This window comes from Giraffa tippelskirchi, chromosome 2 (genome assembly GCF_054371585.1).
Source record: "Giraffa tippelskirchi isolate mGirTip1 chromosome 2, T2T-mGirTip1v1.2.pri, whole genome shotgun sequence".
In the NCBI taxonomy this organism is placed as follows: Eukaryota; Metazoa; Chordata; class Mammalia; order Artiodactyla; family Giraffidae; genus Giraffa; species Giraffa tippelskirchi.
Window position 1 is genome coordinate 110,114,937 of NC_137276.1, and position 19,434 is coordinate 110,134,370.

Here is a 19,434-nt window from a genome sequence, read left to right on the forward strand (position 1 = left end):
GGGGCTTGCTGCCCCCCCAGACTGTGGCCGCTGTTGGGAGGAAGGCAGAGGGGAAGATCCCTCAGGCCTGGCCCTCCCCACTATGTGGACGGACAGTGAGACCTGCCCTGCCCAGGTGGTTCCGCATTCCCAGCAGAGCGCTGAGATCACCCTGGGAGGTAAGAGGACTGCAAGCAGACACAGGTGTTGGCCCGTGGTGGGTTCCGGTGCATCGGACCCTTGGCGGCCCCATCTGCTAGGCCAGTGTTTCATTACTTAACTTCTCATGTAAGCAGGTCGCTCGGAGGGGTATGGATTTCCGCAACTCAGGAAATAAACATCTTTGCTTGGCAAAGCCGCTCTAGGCAGAGTCTGTGCCAGGCAGCTTAGGAGGAAAATAAGCTTAACCCAAATACCTCAGTTTCAAGTGACAGGCGGGGAGCACAGTGTGCCATTTCCAGAACCCAGGGTTTAATCCGGAGGCCCCCCCCACCCGTTGCCGTGACATCAACTCCCAGAAAGGATCAGTCACTTCATCCCCGTCAAGATGATCTGCAGATTTCCCCCTCGAACATTTTAATGCGGAGTTTTGTCCCAAAGTAAGTGTTGTTTGTCATCATGAGAAATGCAGGGAGTGACAGAACACTGGGCTCTGGGGCCCAGCTTCTGCTGAGATGCCTGCTTCCTGGCTCTGGGGACTGGATCCTCTGGGGGACAATCTCCCCTGCCCCCCAACTCTGGACTGCTGCACTGCTGAGCTGTTAATCCCAGGGCTTAGGAGGGCCTGTCCCAGCTTTGGGCTGATTAAAATTCTACCTTTACAGAACTTTAAAGGCACAGGCATGGTTGCTGGTGTGGGGCTGTGTCTCTTGTTTTTAGTAAAATGCAGTGATAAACTCCCCACCCTCAGCGAGGTACTCGGCAGGTGGGGGCAGGGTTGGGGGCACACCCCATAACTCTTTTCTTGAGAGAACAAGGTCACCAACTTCACACACCATGCCAGTCTGCCACATCGGAAACAGTCACCCTAACATATATGGGCTTAAAGCAACAGCCATCGTGTGTCCGTGTCTGCTAGGCTTAGGATGGACAGGTCTCCTCCAGGCGGCTCCCCATCGCTGGCATTGGACGACGGCTGGGTGACCTCTGAAGGCTGGCTCATGGTTGGGTCTGGCTCTGGGCTCCACAGAGCTCCCACTGTGCCCCCATGTCTCTTTGCGTGGCCTCTTGAATGGGCAGCTTCAGGCCAGCCTTGCCCTCGGTGCTGCAGGGCTCCAGGGAAGGTGTCCAAGAGAGCCAGGAAGAGCTGTGTTGCCTGCTCCCACCTGGCCTCAGACGGCACACACCATCAGGTCCATCCTGTCTGGGCCAGGGGAGTGGACACATGTGTCCCTTCTTCGTGGGCAAGCAGCATGTCCAGGAAGGACCTGGGGGAAGGGGGAAGAACAACTGGTCTGGGTGCTCTCCTCACGGCTCCAAGCAGGCGCACGGCGGTTGGCCACCGTGACACCCTGGTAAGTTCCTGCCATTCAAGCTCAGAAGAACAGGAGCCTTCAGTAGCAACGACCACGTCAGGCACCAATGACATCCAGTAACTCCATCCCCACGGGCCCCCAAGAGATGGCTGTCACTGTCCCCACGTGACAGGGAGGGATGGCTTCCTGTGCTCTGAACGAGAAATAACAAACATCGTCCATGTATAACTCCTGGCATTTCATTTTTTAACTATTCAAAAAATTTTTATACAACTCTTTAATCTGATGAGTGGTCTTAAAACTTTTTTTGATCATCTACCAATCAGTAAAAAGCATCTGAACAAATTCTCCCCAATGTATGTGATCTAGTTAAAAATATGTACATGACCAACTGTGCTAAAATATTAAATACACAAGAAAACATATATACTATGAGAAAGGATGAGATAAATGAGATTAACAATCTTTCAAAGTGTTCATTTATTATTAAAAACATTTTGCACTCGATTTAACATTATTACTAATTTAAGATGAATAATTATGATGCTATTTCAGGAGGCTAGTGTGAACAAAGATGCTCGTCCCTTCTAACACCTCATCCAGGCTCTTTGCAGAAGTGGGCTTCTCTGGATGCTCAGCTGCCAGAGCTGAAAAGAACAGCTCCTGAAATATGTAAATTCAAATGAACCAGAGCGTTATAGGCTGCATGTACAAAATTGCAACAGTTTGTTTCTGTCCATCCATAAGTTATGCAAACGCTTTGGTGAGATTCAGCTGGTGAATTTCCATCTTCCCTGGGACTGATTGCTTCCCAGGCAGCTCAGTGGTAAAGAACTTGCCTGCCAGTGCAGGAGACATAAGAGTCCCTAGGTTGGGAAGATCCCCTGGAGGAGGGCATGGCAACCCACTGCAGTATTCTTGCCTGGAGAATCCCATGGACAGAGGAGCCTGGCGGGCTACAGTCCATGGGGTCACAGAGTCAGACACCACTGAAGCGACCGAGCACAGCACAGTGGGACTCATTGCAGTTCTTGCAAACTAAGAGTTGCATCAGTGTATTTTTAACAAATGGTTCAAAACTCACTGAAAGTTTTTACTTAGAAAATATTTAACAAATTAGAAAAAAAATGTTTCTGTATTTTAAAACTGAGCAAATATGAGAACATTAAAAGTGACAAATTTAACAGGTTTTAGCTACAAATTCACATGAAGTCAAAAACAGTTCAAACATTGGTTTTTGGAGCATAGCACCTGTTTTTTTTAAAGGGCAGTTATTTTAAACTCTTAAAAACCTTCCTTTCACCTGAAGATTATGAGAGCTCTTCTACTCTTTTGTTGAAAATGTCCAACAGCTCCCAGCTCCTAGTCCTGATGAGGACACAGATCCTGCGGTCGGTTCTGCATCCCAAGGTGGCCTGCGAGGCTGTGGGGGCTGCCAGGCCAGCAGTACCGTCCAGCCCCACCTGGGCTTGTGGTGTCAGTGCTGTCTGCAGGCTGCCTGTGCATGTGTGTGCACAGGTGTGCGTGTGTGCAGGTGTGTGTGTGCAGGTGTGTGTGTGCAGGTGTGCCTGCGTGTGCATGCATATGTGTGCATGCGTAGGTGCGTGTGTGCATGAAGGTGCATGTGTGTGCCCACAGGTGTATATGTGCACACTGGTGTGTGTGCACTATGCACAGGTGTGAAAGCATGTATATCTGCTCAAGCACTTATAAAAGTGAAGCAGCATGATCTGTGAAGCCACATCACTGGGCACAGGTCCCCTGGAACATGGCCCCTTAGACCCCTTTGGCCTGGTCCGCCTCTCCCTGTAGTACCAGGTGTCCAGGGGCCTCGGGAGGCGTCCATGCGGATCCCGTGCCCCTGCCTTATGGACCACACCCTGGGGTCCCGCACCCTGGGACTTGCTGCCAGACTTCCTACAGAGTGTCCCTGGGGCAGACTTAGTCACCAGTGTGCCCCCTGCCCTGCGGCAGGCCAAGCAGGGGCTGTTTTCAAATGTGGTGGACAAAACTTGGCTTAGCGGGCTGGGTTGTCCGTCCCGAGGGTGGGACATGCTGTAGGTGGGAAGAGGGAGGGTGGGAAGGGCTCGAGGCTGCAGGGCCACACAGAAACCAGGGTGGGCTCCCTCCATAAACCCCACTGCACTAGGAGAGGCAAGTGGAGCAGAGTCACGCATTCATCACTATTTGTTGTTGAGTTCAGTACTCAGTCGCGACCCCATCGACTGTAGCACACCAGGCTTCCCTGTCCTTCACTACCTCCCTCCTGGAGTTTGCTCAAACTCATGTTCGTTGAGTCAGTGATGCCATCCAACCATCTCATCCTCTGTCACCCCCTTCTCCTACTACCCTTAATCTTTCCCAGCATCAGGGTCTTTTTCAATGAGTCAGCTCTTCACATCAGGTGGCCAAAGTATTTATTGGAGCTTCAGCTTTAGCATCAATCCTTGCAATGAATATTCAGGGTTGATTTCCTTTAGGATTGACCGGTTTGATCTCCTTGCAGTCCAAGGGACTCTCAAGTGTCTTCTCCAGCACCACAGCTTGAAAGCATCAATTCTTCAGCACTCAGCTTCATCAGGCTCATTCCTGCCAAATCAAGGAGGTGCCTTCCCTTTCCCTGGTGGATGGACCCCAGGTGGCACTGCCTGCTGGTGGGAAGCAGCCAGCTGATTGCCTTCCTGGGTTTGAGGTACTGGGGGCTTGGTGTCACTCATTGACCCCTGTTTCAGCACAGATCCTGTGTCCTGAGGATGGTGACTGAATCCTGTGGGGTGCAGGCCAGAGCTGGCGCCTCAGCTGAGCCATAGCCAGCCTTCCCCTCATCCTCGCTAGGCTGGCTGCTGCTGCCTGGTGGGCGCACGGTGTCACCAGAGAGTTCCAGAGTCATGCGCCAGTGTTCGCACGTGTGCTGGAGCAGCGTGTGTCTGGGACTGGGAAAGTGAAAGCAGAGGCCCCTCCGCCTCCACTCTCAGGACCTGAGCTGGGCCTGCTGCAGAGGTGGGGAAGGAGATGTGCCTGGCTGACCAGGATCAAGGTCCTCCTCAGCAGGAGCAAGAGGGATGGGGACAGAGCGGCCCGTCCCTCAGTCGGACCACTGAGCATGGCACATGGGGGTGGGGAGGGACCGACCTCAGGCTTGTCTGGATGTCTAGTTGGAGGGGGAAGGGGCCTGCCTTTGCACTCCACCTGCCAAGGGAACCCATTTGCTGCTCTGGTTCTATTTGCAGGGCCTCGTGTAGGCCCTGGCTCTTCATCTTCAGTGCCATGGGCAGGGCACCCTTGAGAACTTGGGACGTTTCTTGGTCACCTTGTGTTTGTTCATGGGTTTGCAGACGCCCCCTCACCTCCCTGCCCACTTGGCTGGTAATTGGGAGAGGGGATTCACAGACCCCTCTGGGAGCCAGATCAGTTTGTGATCCCTTCACAGCGAGCGCTTCTCCCCCAAATTTAATTTTTAATGGTAATTTTTCAACATTTACATTTCTGAACTTTCACCTTACCATTCTCACCAGAGGTGTTTGACAGAAGGAGTAGAGTCCAGTAAAGTGGAGGGCAGTGCAGCAGAGAAATGAAGACTAACTGGAGCCTAAGAAAATTGGGGTTCCAAATAAAGAGAGGCTTGGGGTGCAGGGTCGAGCCTATCCCCTCATCCTCTTTCTATGACAGAACATTCAATAAGCAGTTCTATGTATTCAAATTTGTCTCCACTGATGTTATTCGGGGATTCCCTGGTGGCTCAGACGGTAAAGAATTCGCCTGCAATGCAGGAGACCTGGGTTCCACCCCTGGGTTGGGAAGATCCTCTGGAGGAGGGCATGGCTACCCACTCCAGTATTCTTGTCTGGAGAATCCCATGGACGGAGGAGTCTGGTGGGTTACAGTCCATGGGGTCACAAAGAGTTGGACACAACGGAGAGATGATTATTTATATCAACAGTAAAGTCTCACGTTACCTTTAGCAAAAAAGCAGCTGATGAAGAGTTTTTTCAGAGCCTTAGGTGTCTGTAGTGCGGAGCTGGAGCGCCCACTCCACCCAACCCCAGGGACCAGTGACTTCCTCCTGAAGCCCTGCGTGGAGGGAGGGCGGTGGAGACAGAGACAAACGCCCAGTTGTCACTCCGGAGCCCAGGTGCCCTCAGGGAGAAGGGCCGGGGCTTTGGCTGACACTTTCCTGGAGCTGAAAGTCTTCCTGAAATAAAGTCCGGATGAGCCATGACGTCACTGCTGCTTGGGGAGGTGTGTGCAGACGCGTGTTTCTTTTCTGAGGAAAAAGAAGGCAACACAGACTTTCTTGTTTATGCAAAATATCAGAAATCTTGCTCAGGAGAAAGACAAAAGCAGGGCTGCTCTGCTTGCAGTGGGGGAGGGGAGAGGCAACAGAGGGTCTGGGGCTTGGGGGCAGGGCCAGTCCCTCTCTCCCGTCCACTCTCTCCCTGTCTCTCTTTGTTTGTGTCTGTCTCTAGTCGGTCTCTGTCTCTTCCTCTCTCTGTTTCTGTCACTCTCTCTGTCTCTGTTCCTCTGTCTCTGTCCCTCTCTGACTCTGTCTCTTTCTCTCTCTCTGTATGTCTCTTTGTGTGTGTGTGTCTTTGTCTCTCTGTGTCTCTCTGTCTCTATCTCTCTGTCTCTGTTCTCTCTCTGTCTCGGTCTGTCTGTCTCTCTGTTTCTCTGTCTCTGTCTTTGTCTCTCCCTGCTGGAAGTGGCTTGTTGGCCCTGGAGCCTGACTGTTCGAGGGCAGGGAGGTGCAGTCAAAGGCAGTCGTGACTCATGGGCTCTCGTGTGTGGGGCCAAGAGTGCCGGGGCGGCTGAGCCCAATGCTCTGGGGGTGATGGAGTGCAGGGCGAGCCCCTGCCTCTGTCACAACAGACTGAGGGGCACAGATGTGCTCATTCCAGGCTGACATCTGAGCCAATGGGCTGGAGTTTTCTCACGGGTGCAAAGAAGAGCCCTGTTCACCTCCAGGGTGTGCGTCCTGTGGGGTTCAGAGCCCCTGCTTCCACACATGATCTGAATCCAGCTTCCCAGCAGTGGAGGCACCTTCCACATCTACCCCAAGGACAGTTGTGGCTCCTGGTCCCTCAGATCCACAGGATTCTCTGCTGGGTGTCATACAGATCTGAGGGGACTGAGTCTCTCGGGCACGCAGACACAGGGCAGCCTGTGGCTCAGGCACAGGGAGGTGTAGGGTGCATGTCAGCCAGCCAGGCGTGAAGACGGCGAGGCGGAGTTCTGGCGGCCTCAACACCTGCTGACGAGCCCTTCTCTCCCTTCTCGCGTGTCTCCCTCGGATGCCCCTCCATGCTCCTCTCTCCTGCCTGTGGTGCACATGTCCACTGTCATTTCCAGCTGGGGCACCTTGGACCCTGGTTGGCTTGGCTCTGCTCTGGGCAGGTGCAGCCTCCGCCCCTGGTTATGGGCCAGGGAACAGGGCCTCCTTGATCGCCCCTCATCCAGTCACAGACAGATGCTATAGCAGTGAGGTGAGGTAGGGCAGGTTCGTGCCTGGGACTCTGCGTCACGTGGGAAGCACCGTGTGTGCAGCCGGGGTACTCCCCTAACCAGGGCAGCTTGGGCACAGACTGGTTTACTAGCTTTCCAACTTTCACTCCATCCGTTGGCAATCAGAGTCACCTGTGAGCCAGCAAGGGCAGCGGGAACTGGGCTGTGGGCCTCGGAAGGCCCTCTGCCTCTGGCTCTGTGAAGGGGATTTTAGCAGCAGCACCTCAGTCCTCGCTTGGCAAACCGTGTCACTGTGGTTCAGGCTGAGCACTGGGGTGGTCATGAGGACCACGTGAGTTCTCACTGAGGAAGGCCAGTGATGCCCCAGATCGACAGCAGACTCAGGTCAAATGCTCCAGACCTCTCCCTGTGGCAGGGGTGCTGGGGGCTGTGTGTAAGGGCACCGGGGCTGGGGGCCTCACATCTGGGAGGATGTTGGCACAGATTACTCTAGGACTGCTTTCTGCTCTTAGCTGTGCTCCCACCCTTTCAGCTGACTGATCTGGAGCCCACCCTCCAGGCTCCAGCCAAGATAATGTGTTCACCCCCTCCCACCCTCCCCCTCTCTCCAGCCGCAGGGGTGTGTGTGAGAGTCAGGAAGACTGAGTGCTGGGCTTCATCTGACATCATTCCAAGCAGATGATAATTACGTGGTCCCTTCTCTCCCCACTCCCTGTGCCCCCAATAAGACACCAGGGAGTTATTTATAAACATGGGCCCCTGGGAATGCTTCTCACGGGAAGGATGGTGGTGGTGACACTGATCTAAAGGGTGCACATACTCAGGTCCTCAGGGCCTGTGGAGGGGAAGCGCCTGGAACACAGGGCAGAATTCGAGGCAGGGCAACCTGCTTAAAGGGGAGGAGCCTAGACCCGCTGCAGGCCCCCAGCTGCTGTGGCATGAGGGTGGGGACTGCTCCCCTGCGCAGCCTGGCTTTCAGAGATCTGCTAACCTATGATAATATGCCAGCAACATGGATTGTCTTGTGTGTCAAGGGCGGAGGCACGAGAAGAGCGGCTTTCTTCCTCCTGGGGCTGGCAGGAACTGGAAATAATTGAGAGTTGTTAGGGTCCAACATGCTGTCCTGAAAACACTATCATTACTTTCCTAATGACTAACTGTGTCTCAAGAGGCGATGAAGGCAGCTGAGAGGCCGAGGGCTCCTGGAGAGGACGGGGAAGTGGGCGGCTGGCAGCCTGTAATCTGGGGGGAGGGGGCGGGCTGAGGGTGCTCTGCCTGCACCCCTGCCCTGTTCTGGCCTCTGGAGTAAGGTCCTAGGGTGCCTCTGCCCCGCCCCTGCCTGCAAAGTCAAGGTAAGGTTGAGAGCCAGGGCCCCATTCAGGACATAGCACATTCTTACAGCCCTGGTCTCTGGGCTCCCTCTTCTGGGGCTGAGGCCTGCCCTTGCACCATTTGTTCACTTCCAGCCTCATGTCTCCTTGGGACCACCCAGCCAGGGCCTCCACCACCTCTTCTCCTGCTTCACCTTCCTCCCTCCCCCACGGTGGTCCTTCCAGGGCACACAGTTAACCACGTCTCCCTGTTGGGAGAAGCGTGACAGGTGACCCCTGCATGGCTGAGACAGAGACCCTCTTCTTAGGGAGGACTCACACCCCACATGCTGCTGGGACTCCAGCTTCTCCCAGCGCTGCTGCCCTTCCGTGGGCCCACCCACAGCCCTCCAGCCTAGGCTCTTTCTTTCTTAAAGCTTGTCTGTGTATCACACGAGTGACCTGTGAAGACAAATGAGCACACAGCTCTTCCTGCCCCATCCCCGACCATGTGCTTTCACTGACTGCCGCCCTGTGTCTGGGGTGGACAGTGCAAACTTTCTGAGTGTTGCCCAACTTTGTCTGCTCTGAGTGTCAGTGGGGCCCTTTGTGTACTGTGGTGAGGTTCTGGGTGCTAGGATCACTTCTAATGCTTCCTCAGAAAGAAGCGGTCATAATGGTGACTTTGAGAGTGTCGGCTTCCAGTGTTCCACAAAGGAGTTCACAGAGGAGAGGCCTGGGAAATGCCTCCTGCCCCCGTCCAGGAGCAAATGGTGCTGATGGGGCCATGAACGCAGAGGAGGAGGCTGTGTTCCCAGGCTAATTCCCAAGCCTGGCCCTGGTGACCTGAGCTACTAGGGGCTGGGGTCAGAAGTCCCACCGGTCTGGAGGTATCTGGCCTTCTGGATGACCCCTCCACTTCTACAAGGCCTAAGGAGGCTGAGCAGGGCTGAGGGCCATCCCCTCATGGATCCAGGGAGGGGGGTCCAGCTCTGGACAGGGGTTCTGGGGGAGGGCAACGTCCCAGAACCCTGCTGGCTCCACTGCCCAGTCACGGGCAGCGTCACCGGCAGCAGTACCTGTGACCTGGTGCAAGTCTTTAGTAGGTGGGCTGCAAGAAACAATCCTCTGCTAAGAATAGCCGTAAGGCAGGGATGGGACACTGGGGTTCAGTGCCTCGAAAATGACCACTATAGAAACAAAGTAAAGCAGAACGCAGTTCAGGAGGGGTAGAAAAAAGGTAACGGGACAAAAACACCTGAGACATCCAAAGTCCCCTCCTGTCACCTGCGGATAGGTGTGCTGACCAGGCCCCTGAGAACACACATGGGCAAGTGCACCGCGTCCTGGGTCTGCTAGGTGGGTAAGCGGCCACGTGCGTCCAGACTCAGGGATTCTGCAGAGCGGGACAAGGGGCGCCAGGCGGGGGACCGGGACAAGTGGGGGTCTGACTCGGGTCAGGCGCGGGGATGGCGGGGCGCAGTCCCGCTTTCGCGACCACCGCAGGACCCTGCTCCCGGGAAGGAGCGAGGGCAGGAGCGCACCTGGCGGGTGCAGGGGGCAGGCATCTCAGACCGTCCAGGCCCCGCCCCTGCCCAGCAGGGACCCGCCCTTTCCCCCCCACCTGTACGCTTCTCTCCCTGCTCCTACTTCCATGGTCCCGGGACCCGCCCCAGGCCACGCCCCCACCCAGTAACCGCCTCCTCCCCATTGATAGTCTCATCCTATCTTGCACAACTCCCCTCCTCCTCGCCCTGTTCTGGGACCCTCCCCACCCCACCCAATCTGTGACCCGCCCCCTTGCCTCTCCCTCGTCACCGCCCCGGTGGGTGGACATGCCAGCTCTAGGCCCCGCCCCTTGCCATTGACGTCTCCCTTCCCTCATTGGGCTCCGCCCGGACCTGGCCCCGCCCCCACGGTTATCCTCCCATGGCCCGCCCTGCCCCGGTCACGCTAATTGGTTTCTTTCTGGGGAGCTTCCTGAGCTCCGATTGGCTGTACTCGTCGCCGTTCCGCTGTTCGATTGGCCCGCGGGGCCCGCTTTCGCGAGGACCTGCTCCTCGACGGGGCGGGGCCAGCGGAGGCTCGCGGCGCGGGATTGGTCAGCGGCTCAGAGGGGGCGGGCCCACGCCGCGCGCAGTGCCTCACCAGAAGCGCCAGGAGCAGCTACTGCTGCCTCAGTCGCCTCAGTCGCTTCAGGCTTGGTCGCCTCAGGCTCCGGCACCACTGGGATCTTCAGTCCTCACCCCCAGCCCCGCCCCGGCCGCCCTCCCGTGGGCCGACCCGCGGGCACGCCCTCTGCCGCGGGACAGGTGAGTGATAGCGGGCAGGGCCGGGGATCGGGGGTGGGGAATCGACTGGAGTCCGGGGCCGGGGTCGGGGGTCGAGGATAGGGATCCCGGCCAGGGTCGAGCCGGGATCGGAACCAGGGATCGGGAACAAGGATCGGGAGTCCTGGCTGGGATTGGCCCGGGGGATCGTGGGTCCAGTCGGGGCCCCAGACCCCTAACTGGGGTCGAGGTCGAGCCGAGATCGAGGTCGAACTAGGGGTTGGGAACCCGTGACCGGGTTCGGGGTCCGGGCCAGGCGCGGGGCGCAGGTCTCCGCCAGACCAAGCTCGGCGGAGAGCCCGGCAGACTCCCGTGGGGCCCGGACCAAGTTGGGCTGCCGCGGGGTCGCGGGCCGGGCGGGGCGGGGCGGTCCTGGAGGACCCGGCGGCGCCCCCTCCTCAAGTTGGCGCCCGGGCCGCACTGCGAGCTCACTGGATAGCCGATCCGGACGGAAACTGGGCGCGGGGAGGGTTTCTGCGTGAAGTGACAGCGCAGCTTCGGCGAAGCGCGGACCCCGCCTGGGCCGCCCTCCGCTATCAGAAGTTGTAAACAAGGATCGCGGGGTTCAGGCTGGCCTGTCGGCCGTTGTTCGCCGCAGGTCTGCTCCGGACTTCAGGAGGCTCACATTTCAAAACGGTGTAAGTTTCGTCGCGTCTGACCGAGGAAGGATGTGAGGGAAAGCGCACGGTTGGCGCTGGGCTCGGGTCGGCGGGCCCAGGGGAGGGAAGGGGCGCGGGGAGCTCGGGGCGGCGCCGGGACCGGAGAGGGGATCCGCGGGCGCCTTTGTGTCCCTTTCGCTCACACGCCCAGCATCTGCCGCCTCGACTCTCGTCTGCCTCCCTCCGTGACCCGTGTCAGAGCCTGGAGCAGAGCACCTGCGGCGGTGCGGCCCCTCTCTTCTGGTTGCTGTGTGTTCTTCTTTTATTTGGGGGAGGGTCCAGAAGTGTTCTTATTGTTCCCATATATGTTTCACTCAGGAAGTATTATTTACTGAGTGTGTGTGTGTGTTTCTTCGCTTCTACTGTTTTACTTAGTACTCCGAAGTACTTGCATAACAAATTTGAAAGTTAACAAAAGTCGGGTCTTAAACCTTGTGCCTGAAGTGGATTATCTTTCCCCACCTTCTTCTGAGGCAACACGGACTTCCCGGTCTGTTTGGCCCTGCATGTGGGCTAAGGGCACTTGGGGTAATAAGGATTTCTGATGTGTAATTGACCAAAAGGAATCCTAGGGCAGCAGGGCCTTGATGAGAGAGAGACCTTTACAGACTAGACTGGGTAATAAACCGACCATGCAGTTCACACCATTCCTCTGGCACAGGTTGCCCTCATCCTTCCAGAATTTAATTTGCTGTCAGGGGTGAACTGTTGCCCCATTTCTGTTCTTTGAACTTGTCTTTAGAATTGGGAACCAAAGGAAGTGTGCAAAGGTACTTTCCTATTGAAGAAAACTGACTTTCAGTCCTCTCACGCACAGAAACAACTCATATCATCATAAAATGTCTCAGAGATGTGCATTTTGGCCCAGAGACTGTTTGCAGAACAGTGACACTCCGGAGGGGTTGCTGGCAGAATCCAAAACAATCTCATTGATCCTTACATCAGAGGAACTGGAGTAGTTGTGGGTGGTGTGTTCATACCTGGAGATCCACCAAATATCAAGGGGTCTTCAAATACAAGTGCAGTCACTGACTGACATTGGTCACTTTTGAGCACTAATGTTCTTCTCTTGTTTGTAGATGCTGTTATTTACACAGTGCAAGTTCATTACAAGTGTGTTAGGATTTATATAACTTTATGCATGGCAACCCACTCCAGTATTCTTGCCTGGAGACTACCCATGGACAGAGGAGCCTGGTGGGCTACAGTCCATGGGGTCGCAAAGAGTCGGACACGACTGAGTGACTAAGCATAGCATGCATTTTCTTGGTTAATACTCAATATTATAAGGTTTTGAAAAAAGGTTTGCTGGTAAAAGGAGTTTTTGTTTTGCTTTTTAGCTGAAAAGATTAGATATCCTGTGTAGGAATCAGGGCTTTGTGATTGATATTGCCACAGGTGGTGTTAATTAGTGGTGATGCTGGGCTTTACAACGTCACTTTTCCAGATATCTTTATTAATACTCAGAGTTGGAGAAAATACACAGTTTTATGATTACATTTTAAAGGTGTTTATGAGAAAATTTCACCATATGGATTTATTTTGTTTGATGTTTAAAAGAGCATGCAGTGTTTATATTTGCAGAAGTCTCACAAGGTCCTTGAAACAATCTAGCCATTCAAGGTTGGACACTGTTTCTATTCTGGCAGTTTCACTTCCTGGACCTCTAGTCATGAGTCAATGGCAAAGTTATTCCTGAGATTTCACAGAAATCTCAGGGCTTTATTGTGAAAGTGGTCACAAAGCAGATTTTGGTAGATGAAAGTTGTGCATCCCTTTGGTAAAAAAGGCTGTCCTTTAGGCCATAACAGAAAAATACCTGCTTGTGTATTGGAATCACTCCCAAATTAAACATTAGAATGAATACTGTAGATTTCGGGAGGGCTCTGGTGTTAGTTGGAGAAGGCAATGGCAACCCACTCCGGTACTCTTGCCTGGAAAATCCCATGGACAGAGGAGCCTGGTAGGCTGTAGTCCATGGGGTCGCGAAGAGTCGAACACGACTGAGAGACTCCACTTTCCCTTTCCCTTTCATGCATTGGAGAAGGAAATGGCAATCCACTCCATTGTTCTTGCCTGGAGAATCCCAGGGACGGCAGAGCCTGGTGGGCTGCCGTCTGTGGGGTCGCACAGAGTCGGACACGACTGAAGTGACTTAGCAGCAGCAGCAGCAGCAGCTGGTGTTAATTGTCAGCTCTGGCTGCAGAGACTCTTGAAAGCATCCCGGCCCCACTGTCCATGGTGCTGAATACATGCCCGTTTATTTCTGGGTTTTTTTTGGGGGGGGTCTCAAATTTCCTTTACAGTGTGAGTGTGGTTTTGGAGTTTTAAAATGAATTTCAGGATTCACACTATTAAAGAAGAGTTGAACAAAGGAATCCTATTGGACCTGAATGAAAGTATGCCTTTTAAAAACTCAAGGCATATTAATATCTCTTTTTCTAAAATGTGGATAATTGTGCTGATTCAACCTTTGCTCTGCTTAGGCTCCTTCACCCAAGGTGAGAATTTTCCTCCTACAGTATGGACATCAACTAACAAGCCATTGAAATTAAGTGAAACCCTGTTTGCTTAATTAACACCCTCTTTAAAAATGTACTCTTTATTACAATATACATATCTATTTGTACATAGAGGCACTTTGCTTTTCCCTAAACAGAGTTGAGGTTTCCCTGGTGGCTCAGTGGTAAAGAATCCTTCTGCAATACAGGAGATGCAGGTTCAGTCCCTGGGTCTGGAAGACCCCTTCGAGAAAGAAATGGCAACCCACTCCAGTATTCTTGCCTGGAAAATACCATGGACAGAGGAGCCTGGTGGGCTACAGTCCACTGGGTAACAAAAGAGTCAGATATGACTTAGTGACTAAACAACAACAAACAGTTGATTATAACATCCTTCAGCCTCATTGGCATGGTGCTTCCCAGTCTTCCTGGAGAGGGGCTGGAGCCCTCTGAGAATGTGGTAGGGCTGTTGGGCAATTGCTGAGCATTCCTGTTGTATTGGAGCAATATCTACTCTCTTGTCTATAGTTTTGAGTACATCTTTGTAAATCATTTTAGATAAATCCTTTATTTATCTTGAGGCTAATTTTGTCTGTTTAGAACAGGTTAGCAGTAAAAAAAAAATGGGTGTCACTTGTACAGAGATTCTTCCACATGATCGTAAATTGTACATCAAACAAAGCAGTGGATTGTTGAGGTGTTTTTTTGTTATGAACATCTGAACTAGTTCTTTAGCCCTGACAGCTGTACATGTAACCCTGGTTACTCTTTGACATCTTGTTTGTTGAGGGAGACCCAGGGCAGCTTCCTTCTGCCTCCTCCAAATTTTAGAAATCCCGAGTGCTGCTGTTTGCGAGGCCCTATGCTATGATCTGGGAATCCACAGGAAAATGAGACAGAGTTATCTTTGAAGGACTCAGCATTTTGGACTGAGGACAGAACGTGAAGACAGATGATTACAGGGGACACACTCAGTGCTGCAATTGGGGTACACAGAAAGCTGGGTTGGTGTGTGATTCATTTAGACTGGGAATCAAAGAAGGCTTCAGAGAGGAGCTGACTTCTGGGCTGAGTCCTGGAGTTTGGGTTGTAATTATTTGGGCATAGATAGGTATACACTGATTACAAAAGACCAGAAAGTTGGTGTCATTGGAGGATAGGGAGTATGGTGGTGCTGAGGCTGGATGTATGGGGTATGTTGTGAAAAGGTTGGGACTCTGCTAAAGGTATTGGGGGGGAGGGGAAGTTGAGGAGAGGTGTAGTATGCAGAATAATGGCCTCCCAAAGCTGTCTGCATCCTAAGCTCCAGAACCTGTGAATATGTTATGTGTCAAAGAGGATTTTAAGGTAGCGGTTAGAATGAAGGTTGTTAATCAGTTGACTTTAAAACAAAGAAATTATCCTGAATTGCCCAAGTGGGCCTAAAGTTGTCACAAGGGTCATTAAATATGGAAGAGGGATGCAGAAAAGTCAGTGTCAGAGTGCTGTGAAGTGAGGAAGACTCTATCCTTCACTGCTGGCTTTGGAGATGAAAGGGATCATGAACTAAGGAATACAGGCAGTCTCCAGACTCTGGAAAAGGTGAGAAAATTGGTTTTCCAGTCAAGCTTCCAGAAAGGAACACAACTGGGTTGACACCTTAATTCTAGCCCATTGACACCTGTGTCTGATGTCCTCCCATCCAAGCATTAACCAGGCCCAACCCTACTTAACTTCCAAGATCAGTTGAGATTGGGTACGTTTCGGGTGATATGGCTGTAGATTGACTTCTGACCTCCTGCACTGTAAGATAATTAATTTGTGTTGTGTTAAACCATTATATTCAATGGAAAATTTTTTAGAGCGGGTGCAGGAAACTAACCTAAGTTGGGACTCTGCTCTAGAAAGTTTCAGCTGGGGAAATTTAAAGAGGAAGTAACCTGGTCAATTTGGCTGTAGAAGATAAACAGATCCAGTTGCTATTTAGGAGGAGGTTGCCCTAAGTTAGCAGGGTTCTGATCCCCAGTTTCATTTCCTGGCAAGACTGGCTTCTGACATTGCGTTACCTAGCCTGAGTCCCAGTTGAAGTTTTCCTCTAAGCAGCCTGCTCAGCCTCCACCGCTGCTAGTTGCCATGTCCCACTGGTCCACTTTTCCCTGTGCTGGGAACACAGGGGAGAGTGGATCACGTATACATCTATCTACACATGATATTGTGGGGATTGTGGGATCATAGGGTAGGCCCAGTTCCAACCTCAGAGCTGTTGTACACAATGTCCCAAAGGTTTGTTTCTTCATTTCCTTGCTGATCCTTTGTAATTCAGATGTTTAATTGTTGTCAGTTGAGTAGATATGAAACATCTCACTGTTTTAATTTCTATCTCCTTGATTACTAGTGAGTTTGAGGATTTTTTTTGCTCATTTATTGGCTTCCTGAGTTTTCAAGTCTATAAATTGTATTCTTATATTGTTCGTCTGTTTTTGTGCCTGGGTTATCCTTTTTATAGCTTTTTTGAAGTTCTTTATATATTTGGATTCTATTTGTGTTCTATTTTTTATTCTCTTAAAAATGCTATTTTGATGAACAGATGTTTAATTTTAATGTCATCAAATTTATCAATCTTTTTCTTACGGTTTGTGGTTATTAAGTCTTATTTAAGAAATTGTTTGTTACCTCATGGTCATAAGATATCCTCCTCTTAAAGATTCTTAAAAAATATTTCCTCCTTATATTCTACTTTGAACTTATTTTTGTATGAGGCAGGAGGTAGAGATATGATTTTAGGTTTTATTTCCCTTCTGCCAGCACTGTTTATTGAGTACTGTTCTTTCCCCAGTGATCTGCAGTACTATCTTTGAAACATACCAGACCTCACAAATGTGTGGATCTGTTTCGAATTTCTCCGTGTAAATAGTTATAATTTCATTTCTTCCTTCATAGTCCTTAAATCTTTTATTTTATTTTATTTTTTTGTCTTATTCCCTTTGTTTGGACCACTAGACAAATTTGCATAGAAATTGTGGTAAGGCTATCCTAATACTGTTTTTCACCTTAAAGGCAATGTTTTCAAACTGTTAAATATGAAGTTTGTTATGTACTGGTAGATTCCTTTTATTAGGGTAAGGATGGTCTTACCAACTAAATATTTTTAAAAATCGTTTATAGCTTTTTAATTTTATCAGATAGTTTCTTTACCTGTTTTATAATTTTACATCTTTTCTTCCTTGAACTTTGAGGTGAAATATTTTAATATTTTAAATCATTATTAATATTTTTAATTTTAAATCATCATTGGTTTCTTGGGATCAACTCTACTTTGTCAGGATATACTACATTTAAAAATTATTATTGGATCCAAGTATGTAATCTTTCACTTTTGATTTTGGTATATATTTCATAAGAAGTATTGACTAATAATTTTTTCTTGTATTGCTCTTAATCAGATTTGGTATCAAGATGATGCTTCATCATCTCTGCAATAATTTCTGAAAGGGAGAGAAGTTTGTTCCTTAGAGGTTTGGCAGAACTGCTTCTTAAATGTTCTAGATGTGGATCCTTTTAGAACATGGAGACACTTGCAGTTAATCACTTTAGAAGCTGGTCCATTCTGTTCACATTTTTTTGGCTGGCGGGAGTCATTCTGGATATGCCTAGTTTCAAATGGAGCAGGAAGGCGGAGTCTTCCATGTTCTGGAAGTTTAGGACAACTGGAGACTGGTAAATATTAGTAATATTTAACCACATTGTGGAAGCTAATTGATGTCTGTGCTGCCAAATGAGCCAAAATGAAAACTGTTCCTCTCTAGGTCTTGTTCGGAGTTTTTCCAAGTATGTTGTTCTATCAAGGGGCCAGTTAGATTTCTTGTGAACAAACCATCCAGCTCACTTTCTCCAGAACCCATCTTGGGAGTTCCTGCCTCTCTACCTCTCCTCATTGCAGAGGAAATATCTCCTATTCTCATTCCTTTCCCCTGATTGAAATCTTTATCATCCTTCACGGCTGGGACAGGACCTGCTGAAATCCTCCATGTGAACTCTGATTCGTCATGAACATTCTCATCATTTTTTACAGTACTGTCCTACATCAGAGGTGCAAAGGGCAGGGTTCAGTTGTGTTTATGAGTGGTTGGCTGATCAGAAGAGTCTTCACATCCAAGTGCAAGCTTCTTTCCTTTGTATGAGCTCTGCAGTGGGAGGCTTGGTAGAGTGGACAGACTGTGTGAATAAAATTGAGCTCACCATGTCCTCACTTTCCATTATTCATACCTTGTTTAATACCCCCATCCCCATTGAGGTGGGACCTGTGACATGCTTCTAACTAATGGAATAAGGCAAAAATGATGGGACACAAATTCCATTATTATGTTACATTATACAATTCTATCTTGCTAGAAACTAATTTGCTGTTGTTGTTGCTTAATTGCTAAGTCATGTCCTACTCTTTGCGACCCCATGGACTGTAGCCCATCAAGCTCCTCTGTCCACGGGATTTCCCAGGCAAGAATGCTGGAGTGGGTTGCCCTGAACTTTTCCAGGGGATCTTCCCAACCCAGGGATTGAATCTGCATCTCTTGTATTGGCAGGTGGGTTCTTTACCACTGAGACACCAGGGAAGCCCGGAAACTGATTTAGAGAGTCTCTCTGCTGGCTTGAGTAAGCACCTATGTTGGAGAAGCCCACACGGCAGGAACTGCCAGGTGGCCTTTAGGAGCTGAGGGCCACCTCCAGAGACAACCAGTAGGAAGTAGGGACCCTCAGTCCTACAGCAAGGAAGCAACTTCCACCAACAACTGAGTGTGCTTGGAAGCAGATTCTTCCCCAGTAAGCCTGCAAATGAGAATATAATCTTGCCAACATCATGACTGCAGCCTTATGAGACCCTAAGCAGAGGACCCAGTCAAGCCTGTTCGGACTTGTGGCCTTGTCACAGTTTGTCATGCAGCTGTAGAAGACTAATGTACCAAATTTGTACTGACCTCCCAGTGACTTCACTAGAAGTGGGTTTAGGCTTATAAAGGTTGTTTGAATCTATTTGGGATAATCAATTTTTTAATTATTAAAATCTTTTTCTATTTATAAACGAATTGAAATAGATAGCAAGTATAAAGCACAAAATCAACATCATCTATAATCTTACCACACAAGGATAGCCAATTTTTTCTACTTTTATATAATATATGATATGTATTTCCTCAAGTTGGGATTCTTTCCATAATATGTTTTATGAACAACTTTCTTCTTTGTAGATAGTGAAAATTTTTTGCATCATATCATATTCTTCTAAATTATCATTTTGAATGACTGCATAATATTCCAATGGGTGTCCCAATTTATTGAACCACTTTCATATAGCTGGGCATTGATGCCTGTTTATAATATTTACCTTAATGAATAATGCTTTGATAAGTATCCTATACAAAATTCATTGTGTGTATCCTTGATTATTTCTGAAAGAGATTTCTAAAGGCAGAATTATCATGTCAAAACTTGTAGAGGTTTTTAAGCTTTTTGATGTTAACCATACAGCTTCCAGTGTTCTTTAAAAAGTGTACAACTCAAGCATCTGTTTCCGTAACTCACCATGTGGGGATAGGACAGAACTATTGATTTTTGAGCATTTAGGTTCCTGTTTTCCTAACCCTGTTTGCAAAGTGTTTTTAAATTATTCATTAAAGTGCAGTATTCTATTTATAGACGCATTTGTGTATGAGATCGCTCCCTTAATGTCTGGGCAAAAAGCC

At 50.1% G+C, this 19,434-nt stretch overlaps 1 protein-coding gene and 1 long non-coding RNA gene across 51 annotated transcripts in view; one reads left to right on the forward strand and one right to left on the reverse strand.

Moving 5' to 3' along the window:
* Positions 1-1,917: 1,917 nt before the first annotated feature.
* LOC145539915 (uncharacterized) lies at positions 1,918-11,398 on the reverse strand. The gene is made up of 7 exons (XR_014078051.1): positions 11,357-11,398; positions 9,512-11,208; positions 9,304-9,414; positions 7,906-7,997; positions 5,411-5,718; positions 4,958-5,043; positions 1,918-2,117 (listed from the first exon to the last, which is right to left on the reverse strand). It is a non-coding gene; the product is annotated as an uncharacterized LOC145539915 (long non-coding RNA).
* Positions 10,396-19,434, forward strand: part of PCBP3 (poly(rC) binding protein 3) — a 221,450-nt gene continuing 212,411 nt past the window's right edge. For all 50 annotated transcript variants that reach the window (XR_014078046.1, XR_014078045.1, XR_014078048.1 and 47 more), the window contains exon 1: positions 10,396-10,536. The gene's annotated coding sequence lies outside the window, so the exon portion shown is untranslated. The remainder of the gene's footprint in view (positions 10,537-19,434) is intronic.